A 9,924-nucleotide genomic window follows, 5' to 3' on the forward strand; every position below is an offset into this window, starting at 1 on the left:
TCCAGGATGTAACGACCCGGAAACCGGTACCCCTCAGTAACGGTCCGAACCGTCACTGGCACTAGGATCCAGATCGGCTTAAGGCCGCCGGGACCCGTAGCAAGCCGACTATACTCTCTGTGTACCTGATAAATCCCAGACATGATACAAATAGACTCAACAATTGACAGTACAGGTCTATACATTACATGACAGTTAATCTTTTAATTACATCATGTCCACTACACTATTACAGCATACATTCAAGCACAACTTTCCTCTGTACTCTTGCTGACTTTGATTTCCCATAGCTATCTCAGGACCTGCAAAACTGGGAGTAAGGGAGTGGGATGAGCTCTATAGCCCAGTGAGTAGAACAGTAAAATATCTCAGTAAAACATGATCTCATGGAATGCGTCATAACACATATAAACCACATCAAGAGTAAACCTGTCACCATATAGTCCCAGTAACTCTGTGCCAGGGCGTAGAATCGAGCACCTGGTCTTCCTGTCATATATGTATATGTGTATATAATACCTCTGTACTTACCATTGCCAGGGCGTAGTCAAAGGCTCCTGGACTTTACTATATACCTGCCAGGGCGTAGTCAAAGGCTCCTGGTCTTTACTATACCTGCCAGGGCGTAGTCAAAGGCTCCTGGTCTTCCTGTCTGAGACTATTGGATCATTCAGCATTCACCCACATCAACAAATAACTATGCAATGCAACATATTCGTGGATACTAATGCAATCAACCTAGTGCATAATCATGATGCATGAGATATGCTAAAACATTCCATTGTGCACGTTCAAGAAAAGAAGTAAGTTTAGTTCCACTCACCTGTAGCCACTGCTTGGCTAACTCTGGGCTACCTCTAACTCTGCAATAGCTACGACTGCTAAACACCTTGGTTCCTCGGGTCCAATCCTACAATGGAGGACGCCAATGAGGCACCACACATACTCTATGCAACTGATAAAATAATTCCCCAAAACCCCTCTCTAGAACACCTCAAAACATGCATGCAAAACAAGCAAAGGAAGGCTGGACAGGGCACCTTCGGCAGCACCTTCGGCGGCCGAATGTCTCTGGACGAAAGTCAGGCATGTTCGGCGGCCTAACTTGGACTTTCGGCGGCCGAACCTGAGTTCATCCAGAACTCAGTTTCGTGTACAAGGACGCCTGCCCGTCCCTCCAGCACCTGCTCAGCCCTCAATACATGCAGTTAACCCCTCTAAAACATGCATAAACACTTAAACAAGCAGAAAGGAGCGTCAAACTACTTAAACCCAACAAAACAATACACATAACATGCTTACACCATTAAAACAGCAAAACGAACCTATATAAGCAACTCTACCCTTATCCTCTGTAAAAACTGGTAAAACCACTAAAAAAATAGAGGAACAACTCTCTTACCTCCTGTAACTAGAAGAGGAACAACTTGAACTCAGCAAATCCCCTTCACAAGCTTCAAACCACCAAAACCTCTCTTTTCTCTCCAACCCTTCAAAACGCTTTGAAACACACTCAACCCTCTGCACGAGCTGATAAAAGCTTGCAGATGAGTCAAGGGAGACGTGGCCTAACCTCTGGTCATGATCTGGAGGTGAACACCTGGCCAAACCACGGGCTGAGGAGCGTGCACAACTAACCGACCACCTCAGCTTCGGCTACCGAAACTGCATGCAAAACCATGCAACTTTCGGGGGCCGAACATAACCTTCGGGGGCCGAACATTGGGCACTTTCGGCGGCCGAACTTACCTTCGGCAGCCGAACCTGGCCTTTGTCCCTAAAGCCTTTTCTCTTCAAAACTCAATCATTTTTCATTCTAAACCTTTAAAATACTTAAAACTATTTTAGAAAACCTTTCTCTTACCCTTCTAGAAACCTCTGACATCCTCGACTTCCATCGGACGGTAGAAATTCCGATGTCTGAATCTGCCGGGTATTACACAGGATGTCGAAAGTCTCTAGATCTGCGTGTCCAGAATCCGCACTGGCTGCTCTATATAGGTGAGATCTGTAAGAATCTCCACCTCAGGCTCACTCAGAACCTGATTCGGATCTGACACAAACTGCCGGAGCATAGAAACATGAAATACCGGGTGAATTCTCTCCATCGAAGTAGGTAAATCCAGCTTATACGACACATTTCCGATCCTAGTAGGTAAATCCAGCTTATACGACACATTTCCGATCCTCTGCAAGATCTCAAAGGGTCCAATGTACCGTGGAGCTAACTTACCCTTCTTTCCGAACCGAACCACTCCTTTCATTGGAGACACTTTCAGCAATACCATATTACCCTCCTGAAACTCTAACTGCTTTCTGCGAACGTCTGCATAACTTTTCTGTCTGCTCTGCGCTGTTCTGATTCTCTCTCTGATCATGGGCACCACTCTACTGGTAATCTCTACTAACTCTGGCCCTGCAAGAGCCTTCTCTCCTGTCTCTTCCCAGCAAACAGGGGATCTGCACTTCCTCCCATACAAAGCTTCATAAGGAGCCATCCCTATGCTAGCATGATGGCTGTTATCGTAGGCAAACTCCACCAAAGGTAGATGCTGCTGCCAAGAACCGCCAAAGTCTAACACACACAGTCGAAGCATATCCTCTAGGGTTTGGATGGTCCTCTCTGACTGTCCATCAGTCTGTGGGTGGAAAGCAGTGCTAAACTCTAATCTCGTGCCCATCGCACTCTGCAGACTTCGCCAAAATCTCGAGGTAAACTGAATCAAGGAAGAATACCTGGGATGCAATCTCATAGTATATCTCCTTGCCTTCTTCTGATCAGTATCATAGGCTTGACCCACATACTGAAGCAAATCCAGGAACTTGTCTGTAAATTCGTCAACACTCATCTCATCTGTCTGTCTCAATTGTCCAAACTCTATTACCTTCAGTTCCCTGGAGCTGTCCGGAAAAGTCCACCCTGCAAATTCATTGGCGAACTCTCCCCAAGACATACTGTCTATCCTGGGTTCCACATAATTCTTGAACCATTCTCTAGCTTTCTTGCATTTTAATGTGAACCCCGCCATCTCAATGGCCCTACTATCATCGGCTCCCAACTCACTGGTTATCATCCTAACTGATCTGCGGTATTCAAATGGATCATCTCCCGTGTTGTATTTAGGCGCATCCAATTTCAAGTACTCCATCATTTGCACTTTACCTCCAGATGAGCTAGGTTGATGTCTGTCAACAGGGGCTACTGGTTCTGGTGGTGGTGGTGGTACTGGGTCATTTGGCTCTGGGTGTGTTGCACTTGGATGAGTAGGGGAGGGTGGATGCATAGGATATGGGGGGTAATACGGATAAGGCATATAAGGCATGTAAGGAGGATATGGGACAAAACTAGAGTACTCCGACATACCTCCCATCGGATACTCTGGATAGCCAAAACCTGAGGTCTGAGCGCCTCCCTGCGACTCTCCCATACCTTCCTCAAATCTGCCTATACCCATGCTGTCATCTCTAGACTGGTCAATCTCCATAGCTTCCCTCCTTTCCTCTGATCTTTCTCCTTTCGCTATACCTCTTCTGCTCTCGTCTACAGACCTTCTAGGGTCGATTGACGTCCCTTCCCTGCTAGATCTCTGAGACCTTGCCCCTGGCAATGCAGGAGGACGAGCAGCTGGTCTCTCACTATCTGGTGGGACTCCAATCAATCGAGCTGATCGACGAGTTCCTCGCATCTTTACTCTCTGGAAAACAACACATAACATAACACTTTAGCACATAAACAACACATAGCAATAAGGCACATGCATAACTCATGACATATCACAGATAGGACTCAACACCCTATCCTAGTGGACATGATTTCCTATTGTGCTTGACCACTTTTACCCTCTATGAGCCCGACACTGTCTCTATAGGTCCGATCCTGTGAACCTAGTGCTCTGATACCAATCTGTAACGACCCCAAAATGGACCGTCACCGGCGCTAGGATTCAGGTCGGCTTAAGGCCGCCAGAACCCGTAGCAAGCCTGCTATACTCTCTGTGTACCTGTAAATCTCATACATGATCATACATTTTTATGTTTCTATGCTCCGGCAGTTTGTGTCAGATCCGAATCAGGTTCTGAGTGAGCCTGCGGTGGAGATTCTTACAGATCTCACCTATATAGAGCAGCCAGTGCGGATTCTGGACACGCAGATCAGACAGCTAAGGAACAAGGAAATTCCGATGGTGAAAGTTCTGTGGAACCACCATAATCTCGAAGAGTGCACCTGGGAGACGGGAGAGTCGATGCTTCAGCAGTATCCATATTTGTTTTGAGGTTAGTTTCCTCCTTGTTTTATGTGTTTATTGTTTGTTTTAGGACATTCGAGGACGAATGGTCTTAAGGAGGGGGTGAGTGGAACTAAACTTAACTCTTTTAATTGCACAATGGAATGTTTTCGCATATCTCATGCATCATGATTATGCAATAGGGTGATTGCATTAGTATCCACGAATATGTTGCATTGCATAGTTATTTGTTGATGTGGGTGAATGCTGAATGATCCAATAGTCTCAGACAGGAAGTCCAGGAGCCTTTGACTACGCCCTGGCAGGTATAGCGAAGTCCAGGAGCCTTTGACTACGCCCTGGCAAGTCTATAGTAAAGTCCAGGAGCCTTTGACTACGCCCTGGCAATGGTAAGTACAGAGGTGTTATATACACATATACATATAAGGAGCCATCCCTATGCTAGCATGATGGCTGTTATTGTAGGCAAACTCCACCAAAGGTAGATGCTGCCTCCAAGAACCGCCAAAGTCTAACACACACAGTCGAAGCATATCCTCGATGGTCTGGATGGTCCTCTCTGACTGTCCATCAGTCTGTGGGTAGAAAGCAGTGCTAAAATCCAATCTCGTGCCCATCGCACTCTGCAGACTTCGCCAAAATCTCGAGGTAAACTGAGGTCCTCTGTCTGAAACTATAGACACTGGCACTCCATGTAATCTCACTATCTCATCCAGATAGACCTGTGCCAACTTATCCACAGAATAGTTACTCCAAACTGGAAGAAAATGAGCAGATTTCGTGAGTCTGTCCACAATCACCCATATAGAGTCTATCCTGTTGGACGTAGCTGGTAGGGCCAGAGTTAGTAGAGATTACCAGTAGAGTGGTGCCCATGATCAGAGAGAGAATCAGAACAGCGCAGAGCAGACATAAAAGTTATGTAGACGTTCGCAGAAAGCAGTTAGAGTTTCAGGAGGGTAATATGGTATTGCTGAAAGTGTCTCCAATGAAAGGAGTGGTTCGGTTTGGAAAGAATGGTAAGTTAGCTCCACGGTACATTGGACCCTTTGAATTAGTAGTTTGTGTTGTAAATCTATTGTTATGTACATCATCTGTATATGTATATGTTTTACTGTATGTGAAATCCCAGGCTTAACAGGTATGAGTGACCCATCTAGAGCAAGCTCTAGTCAGGGGTACAGAGTACAGAGTACAGAGATAGTACATGCACAGGTTAAGCCTTGGTTCAGAAAAGAGTTTTTATTTTCACAGAAAATGTATGATCATGTATGAGATTTACAGGTACACAGAGAGTATAGCAGGCTTGCTCCGGGTTCTGGCGGCCTTAAGCCGACCTGAATCCTAGCGCCGGTGACTGTCCCTTTTGGGGTCGTTACAATTTAAATGTTTTATTATTCTGCTCACTGGGCTCTAGTAGCTCACCCCTTTCTCTAATCCCCCAGGGTTGCAGGTACGGGCTAGACAGAGAAGTCAAGATGAATGAAGTTATGTGTATGTAATAGATAGAATGTGGACATGACAAATTGTATAATGATGTAAAAGTTATGAATAGTTATGCATGTATATGTTGATTCTGAGATTGAGGTTTAGAAATTGTGCTTGACCGAGTTTGTATAGTAATCCCTTTTGTAAACATGATCTATGTTTTATGATGCTTTTGTAACCAAACTCTATATATATATGATGTCACCCCATTGGGGCACTGTTGGGACTCCAAAGAGGAGTTAATGTTTATAACCATGTTATATATAGTGCATGCACAGGTTGAGTTTGGTGAATGAATGTAAAGAAAAGTTCAAATTTTTATGTATGTTATTGATCATGTATGGGATTAAACAGGTTTACAGGTTGTATGTCAGGCTTGCTACGGGTCTCGGCGGCCTTAAGCCGACCTGGATCCTAGCGCCGGTAGCGGTCCGATTTTCGGGTCGTTACACCCATAGCTCGGATAAGTGGGACGTCCAAAGGCGCAACTCCAGTGCCCTCCTCTGAACTACTCTAGGACATTCGCCAACAGCAATGGGCTCCTTGAAAGCCGGTTTGGAAGCAGCCGAAGTCTTGTCTAGAGTTAGCGTTTTAGTGGGAATGGACGTCTTTGAGGTGGCAGACTGAGAACCCCCTGCTGCGGGTACCAGCGCCAAAGTAGGGGAAGGAACAATTGAATGACCCGCAGCTACTAGATCCATCGCCTGGAAAACTTTCGAGTCATATCGACCACTGATTTATTGGCCTTGAAGGCTGCCAGGGTCGCCTTCATGTTCTTCCTAGACAAAGGGAAGTTCTTTGAAAGCTTGACATTCTCCATAGGAATAGTAGAAGCTGAAAAAAGAGATACCAACTTAGTTAGAACTCGAAATAATAAAAGAGAAATGAAACAAGTAAGAAAAATGAAAAAAATAATAATACCAGCTTCCCGGCAGTCCCGAAGGTTGGACATGAACATACATGAACGTGCACTTCTCAACGTCATACTTCTTCCTCACAGAGGTAAGTCGGAGAAGGTAGATCTGATCTGTAATGACCTAGGAACTGGACCACTACCGGCGTTAGGGTTCAAATCGACTTAAGATCGCCGGAGCCCATAGCAAGCCTACTATACATCCTGTTACACCTGATATTATCCCATACATGATCACACGAACAACAGAATATATCCATTACATGAACCAAGACTCGACCTGTGCATGCATCATAATTGAAAACATAAAACCCATACTAGAGCCCTCATCAAATGCTCCAGTATGGTCAACATTACATGCCTCAAGCTTGGTTCAAATATAACTCATACTTAAAAGCCTTTACATAAAAGGATCATAAAGCAGGGATTACAACGAAGAATCCAGACAAAGTACAATTGTAATCCACAAATTAATACATGTCTACAGCTATACTATTACAATAGGTTATACCAGCAACTCAGCCGACTTTCTGAGCTAAATTTAATCCTGCAAACCTGGGTTTAGGGGAAAGGGGATAAGCTACAAGAGCCTAGTGAATAGAACATAAAAAAATAGTTCAATAAAACATATGATCGTATGAATGTGTCACAATATAAACAATTCACATCAAGATGGACTTATCACAAATAATCCTCCACAGATTCCAATAGTGCCCGGCCCACGACGGGTGCTTCTCAGGACTTCCTCTTAAACATAACAAAACATAACATATTCATAGTGCCGGGGCGTAGAATGGGCCTCGATCTGGACTTTCTCTTAAACATAACATAACATAACATAACATATCCATAGTGCTAAGGGTATAGAATGGGCCTCGACCTGGACTTTCTCTTACATATTGCCAGGGGTATAGAATGGGCCTCGACCTGGACTTCCATATCCATCATAATATATCATAACATACTCGAGGGCTAGTGCGTCATCCAACACAACAACAATAAATTATGCAATGCATCATATTCGTGAAGTCTAATGCAAAAAAACCTAATTACATATACATGGAATTCATGATGCATGAGCATGCTTAAAAAGTTTAATTTCTTTAAATAATGATTCAGTTTAGTTTTACTCACCTCTAGTTGACGCATGCCTAATACTTAAGAAGTTATCTCACTGCAAGTCTCTACGGTCTTTCAAATCTAATCCTACATAGATGGACTTAAATGAGGGACCAAACATAACTTTTACAACACTTAAAATAACTCCCAATAAACCCTTAAGAACATACAAGAACACTCGTAGGAAACAAGCATAAAAAGGCTAAACAGGGGACTTTTGGCGGCCTAAAGTCCCTTACAGATCCAAAGGTCAAAACCTTCGAAAGCAGCTTAGGCGGCCAAATGGCTGCCTCTACAGGCAGGTTCGGCAGCCAAACCTGGGTTCTCCAGCAAGGCAGAACCCGATTCTGCCTTACACTCATAGCCACAAAAATGCTTCCCAATGCTTCCTAACATACATGGAGAAGCTAAAAAGCAACTATAAACCACCCAACACACTTAGAAGCACTTAGAGCTAGCCCAAACTTCAACATGCATACATAGATCATGGATTGAGGCACATCAAGGTCTAAGAGATCTCGCATGCATAGCTAAACCTTTGAAACAGCCTAAGGATCCTTTAAAACTTAAAAAAAAAAAAAAACAGAAGAGAGGCAAGGATTTGAACTTACCTCTTGGAGACACAATAGTGACAACAACCAGGGCTTGGAGAAGAGGGCAATCGATCTCCAGAGGTCTTCAAAGATTAAAACTTGAAATTTAAACTCAAATCTTCAAAAATCAAAGGAAAAGCTCATGAATTCTCTAAGAGATTTGAAGAAATTTCAGCAAAAAAACATTAAGGAATCATAGGCCTACCTCTACCCAGAAGAAGAGAGAAGAATTTCTCCTAAAATCGGGTTGAGACTCTTTTATAGCTGGGTCTGCTAGCTAATGTTCGGCGGCCGAACCTTGATGACTTGAAAATCATTTTTTTTTTTGAAAAAGAAGCACTTCAAGAAAAAGTTTCAAATTCATTTTATAAAAACCCTATTTAACCCTTCTAAAGATTCCAGCTTCAAGATTCTGGATTTCGATGAACATTTCGTCGGAAAGTTGAAATTCCAACACTGGAGTTTAGCCGAGTATTACATTCTTTCCCCTTAAGGACATTCATCCTTGAATGTTTAACAAAGCAAGCAAGCAAGCAAAACATACATATCAAGAAGACACATAAAACCATTTAACAACTTACTTTAAAAGAGATGAGGATACTGCTTAAGCATCGACGCTCGGGTCTCCCAGGTACACTTTTCCATATTGTGGTGATTCTATAAAACTATCACCATCGCAATTTCCTTGTTTCTCAGCTTTCTAATCTGCATGTCTATGATCCGTACTGGCTGTTCAACATAGGTGAGATCTTCTAGGATCTCCATATCAGGTTCACTAAGAACTTTGTCTGGATCTGATGCGAATTTCTATAACATAGAAACATGGAAAACCGGATAGATTTTCTCCATGGAAGCAGGTAAATCTAGCTTGTAAGATACATTTCCAATTTGTTGTAAGATTTCAAAGGGTCCGATGTACCTTGGAGCTAGTTTACCTTTCTTTCCAAAATGAATCACTCCCTTCATAGGAGACACCTTAAGCAATACCATATCTCCCTCCTGAAGACAACTTGCTTTCTGTGGATGTCTACATAGCTCTTCTGCCTACTCACAACTGTTCTGATTCTTTCTTTGATGATGGGCACTACCCTGCTGGTGATCTCTACCAATTCTGGCCCTGCTAAAGCCCTTTCTCCTACTTCTTCCCAGCAGACAGGTGACCTGCACTTCCTCCCATATAAAGCTTCATAAGGAGCCATCCTAGTGTTAGCATGATAACTGTTACTGTAGGCAAACTCCACTAATGGTAGGTGTTGCCTTTAAGAACCACCAAAGTCTAGCACACACATCCTTAACATGTCCTCTATAGTTTGGATAATCCTTTCCGACTGTCCATTAGTCTGTAGGTGGAAAGCAATGCTGAAGTCTAGTATCGTGCCTATAGCATTTTGCAGACTCCACTAAAACCTGGAGGTAAACTGGGGTCCTCTATCTGACACTATAGAAACTGAAGCCCCATGCAGCCTGATGATTTCTTCCACGTATATTTACGCCAACTTGTCCACAGAGTAACTGCTCCTGACAGGAATAAAGTGAGTAGATTTGGTCAATCTGTCCACTATTA

This window comes from Manihot esculenta, chromosome 8 (assembly GCF_001659605.2).
Source record: "Manihot esculenta cultivar AM560-2 chromosome 8, M.esculenta_v8, whole genome shotgun sequence".
NCBI lineage: Eukaryota > Viridiplantae > Streptophyta > Magnoliopsida > Malpighiales > Euphorbiaceae > Manihot > Manihot esculenta.